Raw genomic sequence first — 22,505 nt, forward strand, 5'->3', positions numbered from 1 at the left:
TTCTTCACTGGCCTCTTGGCTCCTCTGTGCAACCTGCTCTACATCTTTAGAGCTTTGTGCCCCTAGAAGGCTATCCTGAGTTTGGTCCAGAAAATCCTCAGTCTCTCGTATACAACGCAGGGTCGTTACCTGTTGCTCCAGACCTTCAATCTTCTCTTCCAATATGGAGACCAGCTTGCACTTTGTACAGACAAAGTCGCTTCTGTCCTGTGGAAGAAAGACAAACATGGCACATCCAGTGCAGGTCACAACAGCTGAAACCCCCCCTTCCATATCACCTACCTACTATGAGCTTCCTCAGAGACGTTGGCAAGATGTAAGCCTCACTGGGCTCACTCCAGGCGAACTCCCAGGCAAACTCCTGCTGTGAGCTGCTCTGCTGTCCCCGCTGCTCAGCTGCCGCTCAGCTGGTTCGCGAGGCTCTGGCTATTTTTAAACAGCCAGGCTTCCCTGACGCAAACACACAGACACCCTAATGCCCGCCCCCTGCAGGCTAGCAGCCAATCAGACACTCACTCAGGCTCCCTCCCAGCAAACACACGCTCGGATACTTCCTCAGCAAGCAAACACACACACTCGGATACTTACCAGTCCCAGGCAAACTCCTGCTGTGAGCTGCTCTGCTGTCCCCGCTGCTCCGCTGGTTCGCTGCCGCTCAGCTGGTTCGCGAGGCTCCGGCTATTTTTAAACAGCCAGGCTTCCCTGACGCAAACACACAGACACCCTAATGCCCGCCCCCTGCAGGCTAGCAGCCAATCAGACACTCACTCAGGCTCCCTCCCAGCAAACACACGCTCGGATACTTCCTCAGCAAGCAAACACACACACTCGGATACTTACCAGTCCCAGGCAAACTCCTGCTGTGAGCTGCTCTGCTGTCCCCGCTGCTCCGCTGGTTCGCTGCCGCTCCTTTTCTTGATGGCTGTGACGTTATCTGATTAAAATATGACCACACAAATCATTGTTGCTACCACTGTTATATAATTGCAATGAATCTTATATAAAGTGTGATGCATGGCCAGAAAGGGTTAAGTATTTTGCAGGCTAAATGACCCAGAGTCAACCTGTAGAGACCTTAAAAAGTATATAAATGGTAATTAGGGCCATTCCATGTTAGATAGGCTAGAACTTTGAAATGCAAACCTGTATTGCTAGAGAATTGGAAGTAATACTAATTGTATGTGTTTAATTATAGCTTGTTAAATGTTAGCCATGTAAACAGACAGTTCCTGTCTGTCACTATAGCTATTGATTCAGAGATAAAAAGGAGATAACAACATTTAGATGAATTCTTGGGTAAAATAATGTCATTGTCTATGTCTCTTTAAAGTTTATGATAGACTGCCTAATGGATAAATTACCTTATGTTAATCCATATAGCTAATTACCAGTGATGCTTAGGAAATAGGGCTACTTCGAAGTCACTCTGATTGCCTGTTTTTTGCCTAAGGACTTTGACTTGTCAAAGAAGGCCTGAAAACTATATAAAAGGCTCTTGGGACCTGATCCTTTATCTCAGATCTGCTTGATGCTTCATGCAGGGGAAGCTTAAGCCACAAGGCTGAGATCTCCGGTCCTAAACTGGATTCACCCTGAATATGGACATTGGACTATAATCTATGAACTAATTCTGAAAAAAACTCTTTGCCGCTACACAGCTCACCATTTCTACTATGAATCTGATCTCAGAACTGTACTTATGTCTGTATGTGTACTAATCTTTTAACCAATACACACACACACTCTCTTTTCTTTTCTAATAAATTTTAGTTTTAGTTAATAAAATTGGCTGGAAGCATGTATTTAGGTAAGATCTGAAATATTCATTAACCTGGGAGGTAATGTGTCTGATCCTTTTGGATTGGTAGAACTTTCATATACGATTAATAAGATTTTCAGTAATCCTCATCATATTTTACTTGGGTGTCTGGGTGGAGACCTACGGCTGGGTTACTTCAAGGGAACTGTGTTGTTGGCTTCTAGGTAACGAGAGGTATATTAGAAGCTGTTTTGTGCTGGCTTGGTAAATCTAAGTATTGGAATATCCACAAGCTTTGGAGATTGCCTGCCCCTTTCTTTGCAGTTCACCCTAATTGTGTGACCTCATTTGGCTCCCTGGGACTCCGGTCACAATGGCCAGTCAGGATCAGGTCCATCTGGGGACTCCAGTTTCTGCACAGTGTCATTGGTACCATGTTGAGGTCTAGCAGCTCTGATCTTTTGGGCTGTGTCCTGGAATTCATTCCCAAAGAACTGCCTTTTGGATCCCAGTTTATTTAGTGAAACTTGAGTCCTGCTTAGCTATACCTTAACCAATCATTATACTAAAATTTTACTACCCAATCCTCACATATTGTAACAAAATTCTCTAACCAATGCTTCACCACCTTAATTTACACATAGCAAAATTAATTATGCAACAGACAGAAATAATGAAAGAACCAGACAGAGATCATACAGATAAAGAATAGGGAAGTGGCGACCAGAAAGATAAAACAATAAAGAAATGAGGATTTCACAACCACAACTATTGATAAGTGATTTCTTGCCAGACAGAATGCTATCAAACTAAGTTTTCTTTAACCATCTTAAAATCTGTTTCTTTATCTGGTGGTAGTGGGTGCTATTAGAACAGGATCTCTGTAACAGCCTCATATTACACTGTTTTAATGTAATTTAGATGGAATATGAGAATGTGACTTCCTGCTTCTTAGCTAATGGCTGCTGTATTTTTAATATGGCTGCAGATAAAGGCCTTAGGCCTTACAATATGGCTACAAAAAAAGGCCTTATCCTTACAAGGGGTTCTGTCACCACCTGCTCTGTAACTTTGGGGGCCTTTGTGCTGTACAGCTTTGGTTCAGATCCCTGACACCAGTAGCCAGCCCACAAGCATAAGGGTCTCATCAGTTACTCCCTGCAGGGTGACATCAACAACCCTTCCAGTGTCGAATCTTCTCAAATAAATCCTTCCCAAGTTCTCAATTACCAGATGCTTGGACTGTTCCCCTCTGGTTGTCATCCCCAAAGGCATGAAACCAGTCCCCCTGACACCATCTTATTTTGGCATACATGTGCTACACACCAGAAACCTGCTTGGGATAAGTATTTAAAAAAAGTTTATTTAATAGAAAAATCAGAGATTCAAAGATGAAATAATAAGGGAAAGCAAACATAGAAAAGGTACACAGAAAATAAATGTAAAGATTTAACCACAGGTTTTACACTTTCATGTTAGATAAAAATCCCTTTTCTAATCCAAGTTACCTATTGCCTTAAAACAGTTTCTCAGCACACTATACAAACGTTCACAGACAGCCTCCCACCAAAGGTGTTAACTCCGGAAAAAAAATTGTGGGTGCTTAGCACTCACCAGTAGCCAAGCTCTCCTCTTCTCCCCTCTCCCCCTCACACCACCTGCCCAGAGCAGGTCAGCTGTTCTGTGGCATGCAGGAGGTGCAGGGAGGAGTGGAGACAGGGTGAACTCAGGGAAGAGGGAGGAAAGAGATGAGGTGGGTGGGACCTCGGGGGAAAGGGTGGAATGGGGCCAGGACCGGGGGTTGAGGCGGGGGGTCGGCGCCTTTGCCTCCCATCACAAGACTGTCCCTCAAGTTCTGGATAAAAACCCTCAGTTCCAAGTCTGCTTTTAAAAGACTTTTTTCTTTTTTTTCTTTTCTTCTCTCTCAGTCCATGGTGACTGAATAACCATATTCAGAATGAGGAAATTTCCCCTTGACTTGAGAGCTGGGATGTTCTTTTCAATTTTGAGCTGTCTCAATGTCTTTCCATTAACTCTAAGGGTCCATCATTGTCTTTTACTGGGCTGGCCCATGGACAGTTACTTGATGTTTCATGTAAACAATTAACTTGGGAGGTACCCGACCCCACTTGACTGCTCACCACCCTGTTATGAGGTGTAGCTGAAGTTGCAGCACAGATCATGGTCACAGTTTTTTATAGACACAAATACATAAATTCATAACCACCGTCTGTATACATATCTCATAATGACTATCCATATCAGAACATTACAAGCGTTCATAGAACAATTTAGTTGCTATATTTTATTGTACATGAACAATGTACACAATCAGTTGATTTAACTGCTTATTTTGGGGGTATCAACCTTCTGTCCTTCGCTTGGGATATCTGGACTCTGATTGTTAGAAAGAGCCAGCATGGATGGGAGCTAAGACAGACAGGGCATTGTACAAAAATTGTGACACAGAGGCATCCTTACTTTCTGGCTTCAGTCATGTGGTATGGGTCAGGATTACAAAAGATAATATCCCTAATCCAAGATTCCCTTGCCCCTTGCATAGCGGACAACAAAACAGCTCTCTCTCCCCCTCCCCTTCACTTGGCTAGTCACACATAGACACATAGATCCCCATGCCAATGCAATCCCCTCCCCTTGCCACACCGATAGGCGCTGAATAACAATTGAATGTAGATAGCACACTACCTTCCCTAAGTGTGAATCCCCCTTAGGATGGTGAAGGGAAGAGCACTTTGTAACTCCTTGCACCAGCCATAGTGAATGTGGCCTCTAGATTTGTGATTAAAATCTCCTAAACCTTGCATTAGGATAGGGTTTCTTTGCACAGCTGTACGTATAATTGAATATATAATCTATGCATTTCAGTAGTAACTGCTCTTTTATCATAGAAATGTCAGGCTGGAAAGGATCTCGAGAGGTTATCAAGTCCAGTCTCCTGGGCTGCGGCAGGACAACGTATACCTAGGCCATCCCTGATTGTGTCCTTAAAAACCTCCAGCAATGGGGATTCCACAGACCCTTTGGAAGCCTATTCCAGAGCGTAACTACCCTCATAGGTAGAAAGTTTTTCAGAGATCTCACCTAAATCTCCCTTGTTGCAGATTAAGCCCATTACTTCTTGTCCTGCCTTCCATGAACATGGAGACCAATTCATCACTGTCCTCTATAACAGGCCCTAACATATTTGAAGACTATTATTAGGTCCCCCCCCTGCCTTTTCTCAGTACTAAACGTGCACTATGTACCATAGTGTACCTGATATACATATGTTTTCCAAGACATGAATTAGATCCATCATGACACCCAATAGTTAAATTTCATCTATTTAAATATACATTTCACTTAGTTCATGTATGTAAAGCAAAGTTTTAAATAGGTTTGTATTTTGGATACATTTTACCACAGGGGAATTCACGGGCTCAGGCTCTGATGCAATATAACAAAAGGTGACATAACATAATTCTTTGTGACAAAACCAAGCTTACACGGACAAAAAGGTGACATTTAATTAATTATCCCAAATGATATATTTTATTTTACCAAAGTCTCTCCCAAATCACTTTAAAAAAAAATCAGGTAAACCTAAATAAATATTTAAACCATTGCCTTTGCACTTCTGCAGTGGTTCTCGTCTCTCAATCTATATTTCCTTTAGTATTACAAAGAAAACCTTGTGTGAGAAAGTACACAGTGCATTTATTGTAACTATCTGAGAACATGTAATATAAGAACTATGTGTATATGCACACATAAAAATATATAAGAATATTGAATAATTCTTTACAAATTCAGTAAAATAATATATCTGAGATTGTCCCAGCAATAGAGACTGAAACAGCTCTGTCAAATATTTCATTAGTAACTATAACATTGTTAGGCTAATATAAAGGAAGAATGGCTGGCACCAGTTATTTATAACAGGGTATTATCTGTTCATGACTTCCAGATAACTACTGTACCCTTCCAGATAATACTCCTCTGACATGTCATGAATATTTCACCAATCTTAATTAAAGCTAAATCCTTTACCTGTAAATTACACAGAATATTGAACTTATATGTAAATCACTTTGGCATTTGAAAGTTCATCAATATTCATTTTAACTTGGTTGGAATGGTCCCTTCTGCTGTTCCTGCAGGCAAGTAAAGCAATTTAGTCATGCATGGGAATCAGACTGTATTAAAATGAAATAATCTCAGAGGCTGCTATTTACAGGTTTAGTTTTTGTCACAGTTTATGGGGGAATAAATTAATCAAGGGGAATAAAAATAAATGACTATCACTGCTGCTATTATTGTTGTAACATCGGAGGTGTTTGAAAGAAGGACTAGTTGAATTTTTATTTCCTTGCTGAGTTACAGCAAAAGACTTACTAGGCCATCTTGCCAGATGTCATCAATAAAAATTTACAGAATCAATCAACTGTAATCTACTGAGCGTTAGAGAAGTTCACAAAATAAATGAAGACTTTTCCTGAAAGACAAATAAGAGACTCCTCCTAGCTCTCCCTCCCCGCTTCCCCCAATATATATACACATATATTTGGCAGTGACTTTATTATTGTCTACTCTGGGCTGTTGTCTAATGTACGTGAAGGTATGGGGCAAATCCCACAAATCCTCACTTAAAGTTAATAATACTAGCAATATAGCAACAATTTGTAGTATTTTAGATTTCATGATCATACCAGTTATCTCTTTTTACGTTTTTGTCTAGCTGTTTTGATTTAATTTCAGACAGCTCCACACCTGTCAAGAAGGTGATGTTTCCCAGATTAATTCAGTATTGCATGCTGTACTGAGTTGACTGTTCCACTCTACCTTCAAGTAGATGCCTGTGTAGTTTAGATTCTCCAATTGACTAAAGAGGTGTGAGGAGGTCTGTTAGGGATACTAATTAACCTCCTTTCAAATGCTTAACTTTCTGACTCAGCAGAAAAACCCCAGCTTGCAAGATGGGATCCATTCAATCTCTTACATCAGCATAGCTCCCTTTCTCAGGGGTGTGAAAAATCCACACCTCTGAGAGACATAGCTATGCTGACCTAACTCTCGGAGTAGACAGCACCATTGTAAACCTGGTACTGCTCATCAGGCTTGCTAGATACTAGTACGTCTATGAAAAACTCCTCAACCAGATTGTCTTTAACTGAATACACTTGACTTTTCTGCATTTGGGATCTGCAGAATTTTACAAAATGTTTATTTTCCCCACATTTATGACAGTGTTTCCCAAAGGCAACACACTGTTTGGGACCATGCTGTGATCCACACCTTCACATGACCATCTGTACCTAATTTTCCCCTACCAGTGGTTTTCATAGCGAGTGGTTCTGCTCACTGATTTGACCTATTCTGGCTATATTCTTTTGTACTTAGTACATGGATAATTCCTTCTGGTGAATTCAGCTCTTTGGCTTGTGCTTTCACAGTTTCTGTGCCCTGCATATTTGGAGAGCTTTTTTTTAAAAGTTGTCTCCTTCACAGAACAGTCTCTCTCTTAGGGCATGGCTACACTTGCGAGTTAGAGCGCATTAAAGCAGCCCAGTGCGCTCTAACTCACAACATGTCCACACTGGCAAGGCACGTAGAGCGCTCTGACTCCACAGCTAGAGCGCTCCTGGCACTCCACCTCAGTGAGTGGAATAACGTTTGATACGCCCCCACTGGAGCGTTGCGATGCCAGTGTGGATGCCCTAATCTGTTAATGTGCTCTGATTGGCCTCCGGAAGTGTCCCACAATGCCTGTTCTAGCCACTCTGGTCATCACTTTGAACTCTACTGCCTTGCCCTCAGGTGAGCAACCGTCAAACCCGCCCTTTAAATTCTCTGGGAATTTTGCAAATCCCCTTCCTGTTTGCTCAGCCAGGCGTAGAGTGCTCTCAGCGCATCTTTCCAGATGACCATGCCTCTATGCGCCAGGCAATCCCCAGTATGGAGCAACGGCGAGGTGCTGGACCTCATCACTGTTTGTGTGGAGGAAGCTGTCCAGTCCCAGTTGCGTTCCAGCCGTAGGAATTACGATACCTTTGGGCAGATATCAAGGGACATGATGGAAAGGGGCCATGACTGGGATGCAGTGCAGGGTTAAAGTGAAGGAGCTGCAGAATGCCTACCGCAAAGCCTGTGAGGCAAACAGCTGCTCTGGTGCTGCCCCCACAACCTGCTGTTTTTACAAAGAGCTGGACGCAATACTTGGGGACGACCCCACCTCCATGCCGAGTACCAATATGGATATTTCAGAGCACAGTCCAACAAGGCAGGAGGAGGAGGAGCAAAGTGGGAGCGAGGGTGCTGAGGCAGAGGAAGACACCCTGGCATCCCTAGATGCATGCAGCCAGGAGCTGTACTGAAGCCAGGAGGAAGGTAGCCAGTCACGGCAGCTGGTGCTTGGGACCAGAGGAGGTTCCCAGTAAGCGGCTTTTATTTTGGGAAGGAACTTATTCGGTGCAGGCTCTTGGGGCAAGGAGGGTTAGGGCTGCATGCATGCCTAGATGCAGAGTAGGGCGTTGATGTGCTGTCTCACATTGTGGTAAATCGGCCACAGTGATCTCTTCAAAGGTCTCATCCAGAACTTGGGCAATACGCTTGCGCAGGTTTCGTGGGAGAGCCACCGTGGTCCTTGTCCCAGTCAGGCTAACATGTCCATGCCACTGTGCCATGAGAGGTGGGGGGATCATTGCTGTACACAGGCAAGCTGCATATGGGCCAGGGTGGAAGCTGCATTGTAGCAGAAGACCCTCCCTTGCTTCCCAGGTCACCCTCAGCAGCAAGATATCTTCCAGGAGGAACTCCTGTGGAAAATGTGGGGACAGTGTTCAGTATAGGGCCCCCCTGCAGCTGTTGGCTCTCCCCAAGGCACAGAAACCCAGAGGACAGGACAGCCATGAAAGAATCAGTCCCCCTTGATCCTGTGCTTACTCACCATTTTGACTCCTGGGGGTTATATGCGCTCGCTTTGGGACAGGCAAATTATGCGATTGTGTAGACTGTGCTTGCGCTCCTTAAGTATGGGAGAATCATTGCTCTGTCTGGTGTGAACAGTGCTGCCTCTGTTAAGTGTTGCATTTTGCCTTTGCAGATGCAACCTTGAGATCTCAGCCGTCCGTGTTATCACCGGCTGAGAGGCTGCAAAGAATCAGGAAGAGGCCACGTTGAAGCAAAGAGGACATGCTGCATGAAGTCATGCAGCACTCCCTTAATGAAAATCAAAAAGTGCAGGAGTGGCAAGAGAGTGAAAGGAGGGTCCGCCAGCATAATGCGGATTGCCGGGACCAAAGCACAGAGTGGCTGATAAGCATTATGGAGTGCCAAGCGGACTCGATCCAGGCACTTGTAGCCATGCAGGCGGAGCACTACCACGCCCGCCCCCCTCCCCGCAACCCTTGTCCCAAAACTCTTTCCCTTGTGCCCCCATGTCACCTCCAACCCACTTTCCCCAACATCCAGGTTCTTATCTCCACCAGCTGCATCCAACATCTGTAGTTTCACCACCCAGCCCTGAAAACTACGACCCTTACCCACTGCACTCAACCTCCATCACCATGCAGTATAGCCATCCTCATTGCACAGCACTCCAGACAGGAAGGCTGAGTATGATAACAGGACATACGCAAACCTGTGATTGTACCATTCCCCACTCCACCCCCTTGCCCTTTGTGTTTCCCAAGCAGTTGTGTTTCTTTTCAATAAATGCATTTTCTTTTCATTAAATGGATTATTTTGCTTTGAAAACATTCTTTATTATTGCATAACGTAAAATATACCTTAGCCCAGGAAAGCAACAGGCATTGCAAGTCAGTCTATCATATGTAGCAAACACAGATTTCTACTAACATTGGAACCACTGAACTTCACTCCCGTGCAGGGCACCAGACATTACTCCCTCAAGAGCAGCCCTGCTCTTGGCCCCTCGAATAGCCCTGCTCTCTGGCTGTTCAAATTCAGCCTCCAGGTGTTGAACCTCCGAGTTCCATGCCTGAGTGAATCTTTCACCCTTCCCTTCACAAATGTTATGGAGGGTACACCACATGGATATAACTGCAGGGATGCAGTTATCGGCCAGGTCCAGCTTTCCATACAGAGAGCACCAGCGGCCCTTTAAACGGCCAAAAGCACACTCCACAGTCATTCTGCACCAGCTCAGCCTGTTGTTGAACCACTCCTTGCTGCTGTCAAGGCTCCCGGTGTAGGGTTTCATGAGCCACAGCATTAAAGGGTAAGCAGGGTCTCCAAGGATCACAATGGGCATTTTGACTTCCACTACAGTGATCTTCTGGTCTGGGAAAAAAGTCCCAGCTTGCAGCTTCCCGTACAGGCCAGTGTTCCTAAAGATGCGTGCGTCATGCACCTTTCTGGGCCAGCCTATGTTAATGTCAATGAAACGCCCACAGTGATCCACAAGCGCCTGGAGAACTGTAGAGAAATAGCCCTTCTGATTAACGTATTCGGAAGTTAGGTGGGCTGGTGCCAGAATTGGAATATGTGTCCCATTTATTGCCCCTCCGCAGTTAGGGAAACCCATTTGTGCAAAGCCAGCCACAATGTCATGCATGTTACCCGGAGTCACTGTTCTTCTGAGCAGGATGCGATTAATGGTCCTGCAAACTTGCATCAACACGATTCCAATGGTCAACTTCCCCACTCCAAACTGGTTAGCGACTGATTGGTAGCTATTTGGAGTACATTTGGCTGCTGTCCCTGACATCTGGGCGGGGAGTGGGATGGAGCCATTTCTGCCTGAGGGTTTGTCTACACTTACTGGGGATTGCTCCTGCAATCAATGCACTGGGGGACTCAATTTAGTGGGTCTAGTGAAGACCACTCTAAATTGACTGCAGAACGCTCTCCTGTCGACTCCAGTACTCCACCTGAATGTGAAGCGTAAGGTAAGTCAATGGAAGTGTGTTTCCCATCAACCCAGCATGGTGTAGGCACTGCAATAAGTTGACCTAACCTCCATCAACTCCAGTTACGTTATTCACATAGCTGGAGTTGTGTAACTTAGGTCGACTTACCCACGTGGTGTAGACCAGGCCTGAGAGAACCTTGCTGAGAGGCAGCGGTGGCCCATTCCCTGCCTGGGCTCGGCTGATGCGGCAGGAGGAAGGGGGCTCCAGTTTGCTTGGCCCAACCCCTAGTCCTGGCAGATGGGGTGGCAGTGACCTGGGCAGCAGTGACCATGAGATGGTCGAGTTCAGGATCCTGACAAAAGGAAGAAAGGAGAGTAGCAGAATATGGAGCCTGGACTTCAGAAAAGCAGACATTGACTTCCTCAGGGAACTGATGGACAGGATCCCCTGGGAGGCTAATATGAGGGGAAAAGGAGCCCAGGAGAGCTGGCTGTATTTTAAAGAAGCCTTATTGAGGTCAGAAGAACAAACCATTCCAATGTACAGAAAGCATAGAAAATATGGCAGGTGACCAGCTTGGCTTAACAGAGAAATCTTCAGGTGAACTTAAACACAAAAAGGAAGCTTACAAGAAGTGGAAACTTGGACAGATGACTAGGGAAGAGTATAAAGATATTGCTCAAGCATCCAGGGGTATAATCAGGAAGGCCAAAGCACAATTGGAGTTGCAGCTAGCAAGGGATGTGAAGGGTAATAAGAAGGGCTTCTATGTTAGCGACAAGAAGAAGGTCAGGAATAGTGTGGGATCCTTACTGAACGGGGGAGGCAACCTAGTTACAGATGAAGTACTCAATGCTTTTTTTTGCCTCAGTCTTCACAGACAAGGTCAGTTCCCAGACTGCTGCACTGGGCAGCACAGTATGGGGAGGATGTGAGCAGCCCTCAGTGGTGAAAGAACAGGTTAAGGACTATTTAGAAAAGCTGGGCATGCACAAGTTCATGAGGCCTGTCATAAATATAAAGGGAAGGGTAAACACCTTTAAAATCCCTCCTGGCCAGAGGAAAAACCCTTTCACCTGTAAAGGGTTAAGAAGCTAGGATAACCTCGCTGGCACCTGACCCAATGACCAATGAGGAGACAAGATACTTTCAAAGCTGGAGTGGGGGGGGAACAAAGGGTCTGGGTCTGTCTGTGTGATGCTTTTGCTGGGGACAGAACAGGAATGGAGTCTTAGAATTTAGTAAGTAATCTAGCTAGATATGCGATAGATTATGATTTCTTTAAATGGCTGAGAAAATAAGCTGTGCTGAATGGAATGGATATTCCTGTTTTTGTGTCTTTTTGTGACTTAAGGTTTTGCCTAGAGGGATTCTCTATACTTTGAATCTAATTACCCTGTAAGGTATTTACCATCCTGATTTTACAGAGGTGATTCTTTTTACTTTTTCTTCTATTAAAATTCTTCTTTTAAGAAACTGAATGCTTTTTTCATTATTCTTAAGATCCAAGGGTTTGGGTCTGTGTTCACCTATGCAAATTGGTGAGGTTTTTTTTAACCAAACCTTCCCCAGGAAGGGGGGTGCAAGGTTTTGGTGAGGATTTTTTGCGGGAAAGATGTTTCCAAAAGAACTCTTTCCCAGTAACCGGCGTTAGACATTTGGTGGTGGCAGCGAAAGTCCAAGGGCAAAGGGTAAAATAGTTTGTACTTTGGGGAAGTTTTAACCTAAGCTGGTAAAAGTAAGCTTAGGAGGTTTTCATCCAGGTCCCCACATCTGTACCCTAGCGTTCAGAGTGGGGAAGGAACCTTGACAAGGCCAGATGCAATGAATCCAAGGGTGCTGAAGGAGTTAGCTGATGTGATTGCAGAGCCATTGGCCATTATCTCTGAAAACTTGTGGTGATTGGGGGAGGTCCCTGACAACTGGAAAAAGGCAAATGTAGTGCCCATCTTTTAAAAAGGGAAGAAGGAGACTCTGGGGAACTATAGACTGGTCAGCCTCACCTCAGTCCCTGGAAAAATCATGGAGCAGGTCCTCAAGGAATCCATTTTGAAGCACTTGGAGGAGAGGAAGGTGATCAGGAACAATCAGCATGGATTCACCAAGGACAAGTCATGCCTGATGAACTTGATTGCCTTCTATGATGAGATAACTGGCTCTGTGGATATGGGGAAAGTGGGGGACGTGATATACTTTGACTTTAGCAAAGCTTTTGATATGATCTCCCACAGTATTCTTGCCAACAAGTTAAAGAAGTATGGATTGGATGAATGGACTATAAGGTGGATAGAAAGTTGGCTAGATCGTCACGCTCACTGGGTAGTGATTAACAGCTTGATGTGTAGTTGGCAACCAATATCAAGTGGAGTGCTCCAAGGGTCGGTCCTGGGGCCAGTTTTATTCAACATCTTCATTAATGATCTGGATGATGGGATGGATTGCACCCTCAGCAAGTTTGTGGATGACAAGCTTGCGGGAGAGGCAGGGATAGGGTCCAGAGTGACCAAGACAAATTGGAGGATTGGGCCAAAAGAAATCCAATGAGGTTCAACAAGGACAAGTGCAGAGTCCTGCACTTAGGACAGAAGAATCCCATGCACTGCTACAGACTGGGAACCAACAGGCAAAGCAGCAGTTCTGCAGAAAAGGACATGGGGATTACAATGGACGAGAAGCCTGATATGAATCAGCAGTATGCCCTTGTTGCCAAGAAGGATAATGGCATATTGGGCTGCATTAGTAGGAGCATGGCTAGCAGATCAAGAGAAGTGATTATTACCCTTTATTGGGCACTGGTGAGGCCACATCTGGAGTATTGCATCCAGTTTTGGGCCCCCCACTATAGAAGGGATGTGGACAAATTGGAGAGAGTCCAGCGGAGGGCAACGGAAATTATTAGGGGGCTGTAGCACATGACTTATGAGGGGAGGCTGAAGGAACTGGGCTTATTTAGTCTTCAAAAGAGAAGAGTGAGGGGGATTTGATAGCAGCCTTCAACTACCTGAAGGGGGGGTTCCAAAGAGGATGGAGGTAGGCTGTTCTCAGTGGTGGCAGATGAGACCGTTGCTCCTTGTTCTGTCAAGTTGCAGTGCGGGAGGTCTAGGTTGGTTATTAGGAAAAACTATTTCACTAGAAGGGTGGTGAAGCACTGGATTGGGTTATCTAGGGAGGTGGTGGAATCGCCATCCTTAAAGGTTTTTAAGGCCTGGCTTGACAAAGCCCTGGCTGGGATGATTTAGTTGGTATTGATCCTGCTTTGAGCAGGGGGTTGGACTAGATGACCTCCTGATGTCTCTTGCAACCCTAATCTTCTATGATTCTATGATCATTACCTTGTGAGTTACTGGTTAGTCACTGCAGAGTGATGCCAATGCAGGCCATCTCACTTCACCCAGCTGAGCAATCTCCATGTCATGGCGTACTCCTTGCTCTCCTGCAAACTCATGATCCAGGAATCGCATAGAATCCACATGTTGGCAACCCTGACAGTGCTTTTTGTTCTCCTCCTCAGTGATCAATGTACCTGCACTGTCAGTTCCAAACCTTCATGCTACATGTCTTTGGCAACATCACATTAATCTACCCCAAGATCAGAAGCAGACACTCTCATCCCCCATCCCATCTCCACCCCTGGAGCTAATAAAATACAAATTTTCTCAAACAACCAATCCAAGGCTTGCCTACTACCTGTCCTCATTTCCCACCCCCTTTGCAGCTGCAAGCCCTCTCCTTGTCCTTGTTCCCCCAATTTCTCCCCAAAGTCCTCTGGTACCAGAACCTCCCCAGCTAGTATAACAAAAATTGTGGTAAGACTGGCTGCTGACTGTTCTTATAGCAAGCAACAGGAGTTATTAAATCTTTATTGTGCACATGTGTAAAGGTTCAGACTAGAACCATCAATGATGGAGTGCTCACCAAGGACACTGGTGTCAGAACATTCCCTTGAACTACAAGATAAGCATAAAGTGGTTGCATAGAAAACCTGTTTTTTTCCTTTATTGGTGTGTATGCACTGTAATCCTTCCAGACTGCACATATATGTAATGAAGAAGTGAACATGTTCTTCAATACTGTTCTCAATTTGAGTCCCCCAAAATTTAGTGGGTGCCAGGCACTACCTTGGGTAAAACTCAACAAATTGAGACCATTTTGATCCGCATCACATCAAAAGTTTGATCTCTAGCTCTGTGCAAAACAAACACAAAATAAAACAAAAACCAAGAAACTTTTTGAAAAAAAGGCTATTTTTTCCAAGGCTTATATCTCCACAATCCCTAGTTCAATGACCCCAAATTTGGGTCACTAACCCTAACCTGCATCCTCCTGTGGCAATGATATTTAAAAAGAATCTGACCAAGCATATCAATTTTAGATGACTTAGAAAGATTAACCTCGAAACAGAAGTCATGATGCAATTCTTAATTATAGTGGTGCTGCTGCAGCCCTATAATAGTTATACTGGTATAACAGCCCGCCCCAGGTACAAAACTGCCTTTTTTTTTAAACAGTTTAGCTTATATCACTTGGAAAGGTCTTTAAGCTAAATTGAAAAAAGACACTCTTATAGTGGAATAAGAGAGTTCACCTGGGAGATTATATAGATATAACTGTGCTACAAACTGGTTGGCCATTTAAGGAGAGTTGAGCTCAGCCTCACCTGTGATGGATCAGCTACAGCTTGCTTGCTCCCCCCTACCTGATTTTGATGGGCTTGGGGTCAGATATCTTGGATCAATTATTAGACTCAGCTGGGAAGGTGGCAGTGATTTCCTACAAAGCTGGGAGAGCTCCTGAGGGGAGGAGAGTCTGAAATGAAGGGTGGCAGGAGAGAAAGATTCCTGTGGCAAGCCCTAGAGAGGATCAAACCCAGGCAGATGGCTAGGAGGTAGACTGAGAATGAAGATCCAGCCAGTGGGAAAACTGGAATAGGTAGAAGGATAGCCCAGGAGGGATGGAAGACCCTTTCGTTTTGTCTCTCTTTTGAGTTTGTTTATGTTTACGTTTGTTGTCAGTGGCCTGCCTGTGGGTGCTGAGAGAGATGGTTGAGTGTCAAGAGCAATGGTGAGAAACCTGCAGCCAGTGGAGGGAACGGCGAATCAGGGCCACTGGGAGCTGTGGACGGCCATGCCTGCGGATGGTCAATGTAAACAAACTCTCATAGCATGCCAGCGGATTACCCTAACAGGCCATGTGTGGCCCATGGGCTGCAGGTTGCCCACCACTGATCAAGAGCCTCTCTGAAGGGACAATAGGCCTGAGGCAGAAAGCCTCAAGATAAGATTGATTAAAGAGAGACCTGGAAAGTTCAGGTACAAGGAGATTAAAGATCCCAGAGGAAAGTGAGAAAGGGTGAGTGGTGCCATGGTTGGCTCCTAAGAGGGGCGAGCAGTGGAGGTGGATCCTACTACAAAAACTTTCCTGTGTTGACAAAGTCATTGTCTTGATTCGCTCAAGCAAATACTGTAAAATTTGTTGGATGTGGAAAATTGATGTTTTTAAACTTATTTTGCCAATCTGGGACAGATTTTCATCAGTCTCTGGAGGGAAAATTAGGTACAAAAAATAAGTACAAGACCTAATCTAATAGAACACTGTAATGAAATATGTTGTCTGTGTTTTCTAAGGCTATTTCATTTATACAATACTGAAATGCCAATAATTCTATACCCTTCCCAGCAACAGTTATATTACATTTATTCTGTGCTGTCTAAATCAAGGAGGCTGCCCTTTGTAATGTCGAAAAACTGAAATAGTAATACTTTTCTAAAAAGATAGGATCTGCTTTCAGGAGACCATGCTTCCAGAAACGTCACTCAGAGAGCTGGTTAAAAATGGAAAAATGCATCAAATGTTGAAGGCGTTTCCATTTCATAGGTTTCAGAGTAGCAGCCGTGTTAGTCTGTATTCGCAAAAAGAAAAGGAGTACTTGTGGCACCTTAGAGACTAACAAATTTATTAGAGCTCACGAAAGCTTATGCTCTAATAAATTTGTTAGTCTCTAAGGTGCCACAAGTAGTCCTTTTCTTTTTCCATTTCATAGGGTTTCTGAAACACATTTTTATTTTTTGTAACGTTTTCATCAAACTAGTGATATGTTTTATATCTGAAAACCCAGAGAAAACGAGAAATTTCCACTAGCTTCAATTTAAAAAAAAATCACATGAAAAATGTTGAAAAGGTCAGCAGTTTTGTTTTGAAAAAGGCCATTTGTCAATAAAATACTTGCCACTCAAAACCTCTCACTTAGCCTGATTTCTGGGCTTGTACTTGAGTATTAAGAAGTATCCAGTAAGGGCTAGATTATGGCAATTACTGCACACATGGGTGCAGGGAGCTGCATGGAATCACTGCACCCTATAAGGAGCACTGGAGAGATTGTAGCAAGAACAGTCTCTCCCCACACTGTTTCTTATGCAATCTACTCCAACAATAGCTCTTGCCAAATATACTCCGTCACAGGGTAAAATATGCTGGTTTCTGCACTATGATGACTTGTGTATGTTAGTTCATAATACAGTCTAGACCAGAGCTTCTCAAGCTATCTGATGTGGGGGACTGACAATTTTTTTTCCCAATGTGCATGCAGACTGGCAACTGATGGCTCACAGACCTGCACTGGTCCGTGGACCACCACTGTGAGTAGCACTGGTTTAGAAGACCGTTGTGCTGCTTTTTGTTCAAAGACTTATTTCTCCCATCTATGCACGTTAATTACTTCTTCTAATAGTAAAGTTATGTTGTTTATCTAAAGTAGCCTCTGAACATTAATTCCCTCTGGAATAATGTAGCTGTTTATTTTCTGGTGCAGTTGCTTTCCATCGCATCCTCTTGGTTAGTAATATGTGACTTTTTTTTTTATATTGTGTGACAATGCAGTTATATGATGAGAGAGAACAGGCTGCAGGGAATTCCAGCAAGGGTTTGCCAATAAATCACACAGCTAAAATCCACTGTAAATAAATTATTTCCTACTTTCCAGCACACACACAGAGATGAATCACTTCCCAGTGGATTGGAATTACATTTAAGACAGTAATATGTAGATTATATATTTTCTAAAACAAGTTGGGGGGAGGGATAGCTCAGTGGTTTGAGCATTGGTCTGCTAAACCTAGGGTTGTGAGCTCAATCCTGGAGGGGGCCATTTAGGGATCTGGGGCAAAAATTGGGGATTGGTCCTGCTTTGAGCAGGGGGTTGGACTAGATGACCTCCTGAGGTCCCTTCCAATTCTATGATTCTAAGATAGAATATGACCAAAAAGACTCCAAAAGGTAAAACTCTGCCATTCAATGATTATCCACCCAGTGAACTACAATTTACAAAATCCTTTGCAGAATATTCATGCTTGGTTGAGCCAAACTGATTATAGCTAATCCTCTGGTAGAACAAGAAATGGAGAAATTGATGCCAATGTAGTGAAGGTGCTCAACAAACAGAAAGTACAAACAAATGTAGCTGTACCTGGATTTGTATTGGTTCAGCACTATGTGGAATTCTTTTTTAAAAATTCATCACGAATACAAACCTCCCAATTTGTTTATTGCAGACATTTGCAGCTGGCTGTGGGGTCCAACAAGTGAGAAGCAGAGAATGAATGCATCCAAATATAAAACTCTGAATCTAATGTAAAACACTCTGAAACATGCTGTTCATGTTGTTTTTATATAGAAAGAGAACTGGTTCAAATCAAATAAGGACCAACTCTGTCCAAAATTCTGTCCCATCCCAACAGAACCTTTTTTTGAGTTTTAAAATAAGTTTAGTTAATTTTTTAGGTGCTTTTCATTTTCACATGCCTCTGCATTTTCTGGCTTCAGAGGGGTAGCCATGTTACTCTGGGTCTTTAAAAGCAGCAAAGAGTCCTGTGGCACCTTATAGATTAACAGACGTATTGGAGCATGAGCTTTCATGGGTGAATACCTACTTCGTCGCATCTGACAAAGTGGGTATTCACCCACGAAAGCTCATGCTCCAATACGTCTGTTAGTCTATAAGGTGCCATAGGACTCTTTGCTGCATTTTCTGGTTGTTCCTGGGAACACCAAAGCCAAAAAACACTGTACTTAATTTTTTCAAAGTAAATTTATTGCTTGTGTCTATTTACATATGGCCCTCAACACCACAGTGTCTGAGCACCTCTCCATTAATGGATTTTTATCCTCATGACATTCCTGTTGGATGAAGAATCCCCGATTTTAAATACTGGATATAACGGCACAGGGATGACCAAGGGTCACACAGAAAACTTGTGGCTGAGGCAGGAGTTAAGCCCAGGTATCACAGTCCAATGCCAATCACTAGACCATTATTCCTGCTCTTGGTTTTCAGCCCTCTACTATCCTCCAATTAGCCACAGAACAGGCACAACAGAGGCAGCAACCGTGCCTATTCTCCAGGCTACAACCCTAGTATAGGGCTTCGAAGATAGTTAAATTCTAATCACCCTTCAGACTTTTCTGTTGGGGCTACTGAAAATATCAATGACATGACATGGGACAGCTGTCCATGAGGAGGAGATGGTTAGAGACTGTTTCAATATACAGTACTAGCACTAACCTGTTTGCAAAAAACTGTTACCCATTGTCAATCCCGAAACCAAACTATAAAACACAGAGGGCAAAAATATCTGCAGGGAATCTAATATACTTCTTGCACACTATAGTGGATGTGAAAAATACATACCGTACCTGCAAAAGGACTTGACCCTGTATTCCAAAAATTCCAGTATTGTGATATCTCTTACCTGAGGTTAAAATTTGTGAATCTATGCCATGCTGTGAAAAGAAGAAACTATAAATACTGGCAAAGGAGTGAAAAGCCATTTTTAAAAATAACATTTTTTGACACTGTTTTCAATATAATTTTCCTTTGCTGTGTCACAACTTTTACTGTATGGCAAATGGTGCCTCTTTTGCTCTTTATATAACATACATAATAGGAAGGAAGGCACAGTAAGGACCAAATACCATGTTTACTAACCATATGTGGCATGCAAGGCTTACCTACCCATGCACACTGCTGCTCTGGCAGGGTTCTGGTGGCTTCACTTGCTTCTGACACACAGAAGAAAGACAGTGCCAATAGAGGGCTCACGGACTATTTAAAGGGATACTACCCACTTCCTATACACTACAGCAAGAGACTAAAAGAATTAGTATTTGGGGTCTTTTGTTTTCTTATCCGCAGTCATTTGACTCCTGATGACTTAGTATGCATAGTGTTAGGGATATCAAAAAACCCCAAGTTCTGTTTCTGATTAATTGAATCACTGAAAAGGACAGAGTGATTTCTTGTTAATATATTTTCTCAGCTGACTTCAAGGTTGCTTCCTGCTTACATGTGCATCATTTGCATAACTAGCTACAAGTAAAGCAAATCTTAATTTCACAGGACAGTTCAGAGGAATTCAAAACACTAAAGATCATGACAACAAATGTACTACAACACTTGTTTGTTCAGACACTTTGTGACATTTAAATGTATTTGACTAACATGAAAAAAGGTACATGCGCACTTCAAAGGCATTTTTCTTTACCATGTCCATCTAGGAGTAATCCAGTTACAGAATAAAATGGAGAAGAGGAAACCTTTGCTAAGACAAAGCCAACAGTAATGTTCAATATTTATCAGCCCCCAGAGATTCTGTTTAGTTTATTTTTTTTCCTTTCAAAAATGTGCCCAATGTGAGTTGAAAGATTTGTAAACAGAGTGAAAGATGCTGTTATTTTTAATAGAAAAAGCTGAATCTCTATTTTAAAGTCATAACAACTCGTCTTGAAACATTCTTATCAGAGAACCTGGAATTGAACCAATTTACTCCAAAAAAGACTTACAAGTAAAGCTGATTCAATGGAAGACAGGTAAGAAGGATGCAGATGCAGCACAAGTAGTCAGAAAATTAAAGGTCTGCTCTTACCTTTGTGGTGCTTCTTGTTTAACAGGTTTCCTGAAAATGGCAAAGCAGACACCGTGGCACATTCATGAGTACACAGTCTGACATGGAACTTACACTAAATTTAGCACCTTCCAGATAACAACTCAAAGAACAACGTTGGCAAAAATTGAAACAGACTTCTTTTAAAGCTCTCATCAGCAATTTTGTGAAAGGAATTCATCATAATACTGTGTCAGCGGTCCTTGATGTGATCCTTCTGGGGGGTCTTTACTGCTTTCTGACTGGCTTTCTTTGGTTAGCTCTGGGTCAGGGCAGTTCTTGGCTCCTGACCTCTAATTAGGCTTAGTGGCCTGCTTTGATCCTTTTGGGCTGTGTTTCTAGAGGCAGCTTGGTGCAGGGATGTTGCCCCTTTGCTGTCTGAGGTTTCTCTAGACCACCACTTTTGGGTCCTCAGCCCATCTTCTTCCAGGTATCTGGAGCTGTCATTCCCTCAATGGCAGGTCCACAAATGGTTTGAACAACCATATAGTCCTCCATGAGATGGGTGGCCTCAGTTAGGGTTACTGGGCAGAGCCTACAAACCCAATCTCAGCTGGCGGATGGAAGGATCTGTACAAACTGTTCTAGGTCAATGAATTCGGATATCTAGATTCCCATTTGAGTCTCTGGTTTTAACCAACACCAGCAGAAGTCCTTAAGCCTTTGAGTGACTATCTGAGGTTATGCCTTTGGGAGGGGCGGAGTTGCACTTTTGGCAAAAACGCCAGCGGTAGGCTTCTTCGTCTAGGCATAGCCTGTCTAATATGGCTGTCTTCACCTGCTCATAGTCTTGGGCTGCAATGTTATTGAATTCCTAGTATGCAGCTTGGGCTTCCCCGATGAAAAGTGGGGCGAGGTGAATCGCGCATTGAGCCTAGGGCCAGTGTGAAGCTGTGGCTACCTTTTTGAAGGTTATCAGGAATGATTCTGGGTCATTGTCATCTTAGGGATCATCAAGACTGGAGTGTTTCTCTGAATTAAGGGTGATTCATATCCCTTAGGGGCAGAACTCGGGGGGGGGGATAAATTGGTACTAGCTCTGCTGTCTGTTGTAACAACTGTTGCTGACGGGCTGTCATCTGTTCAAACAGCTGTTATTGCCTCTGTTGTTGGGTTTGTGAGACTGCCTGCCATTGCAGGAGTTTATTCATCCCATAGTTCTCTGGAATATATGAAATAAATATTTTTTTTTGTTATTTTTGTTTTGCTTCCCTTCTCTGTGGAGAAATTCAAGGGCACAAACTCACATTTGGTACTACAGTGTCAGTGGTCGTTGATGTGGTCTGTTAGGGGGTCTCTGCTGCTCCCTGCCTGGCTTTCTTTGTATAAGCAGGGGAATAGCTATTGTGGGGAACTTTCCTGGCTTCTACACTATCCTGCTGAAATGGGCTAGTGAAAGGATCTGTGTCCTTGCTCCCACTTCCTTTACCCAGTAGCCTCCCTGCCCTTGAGGACTCCCCTTCCACTCTCCTGTCTGGCAAAGTCCTCGTAACCCCAACAAGGCTGAGCCCAGGATTCCTGGGGGGACTCAACCCCCAACCCTGCTGTGGTCACCTAGGACAGGGGCTAAGGTGTCCCCACTCCGGGGTACTCTCTCTGCACTGGGCACTTCTCTGACCCACTGACCATTACATACAAGTTATTTAATCAACAATTAATTTTAAAAAGAATAAGGGGAAATGGGAAAGGTTAAAGGAAACACATCAACCCGCTCTGTGGCAGGGAACATCACAAACAGTGTCTCTGGAATGTCAGGGCAGTTCACAGTCTGTTCCTTGTAAGTCCGAGGCCTTCTTCTCAGGCCCTGACTTTGCTGCAGGGATGCTGTAGGTTGGACACTTGCTCTGATGGTGGCCACACGCTCTCAGGCTCTAAGTGGTAGGACCCTTCTTCCCAGTATCGGCCCCACCCTGTCGGGGTTATGATCCAAGCCTGGCC

At 43.8% G+C, this 22,505-nt stretch overlaps 1 long non-coding RNA gene across 1 annotated transcript; it reads right to left on the reverse strand.

Moving 5' to 3' along the window:
* Nucleotides 1-1,552: 1,552 nt before the first annotated feature.
* On the reverse strand, nucleotides 1,553-17,595 carry LOC122455887. The gene is made up of 3 exons (XR_006274392.1): nucleotides 17,584-17,595; nucleotides 3,656-3,670; nucleotides 1,553-1,746 (listed from the first exon to the last, which is right to left on the reverse strand). It is a non-coding gene; the product is annotated as an uncharacterized LOC122455887 (long non-coding RNA).
* Nucleotides 17,596-22,505: the final 4,910 nt, after the last annotated feature.

This window comes from Dermochelys coriacea, chromosome 1 (genome assembly GCF_009764565.3).
Source record: "Dermochelys coriacea isolate rDerCor1 chromosome 1, rDerCor1.pri.v4, whole genome shotgun sequence".
Lineage (NCBI taxonomy): Eukaryota > Metazoa > Chordata > Testudines > Dermochelyidae > Dermochelys > Dermochelys coriacea.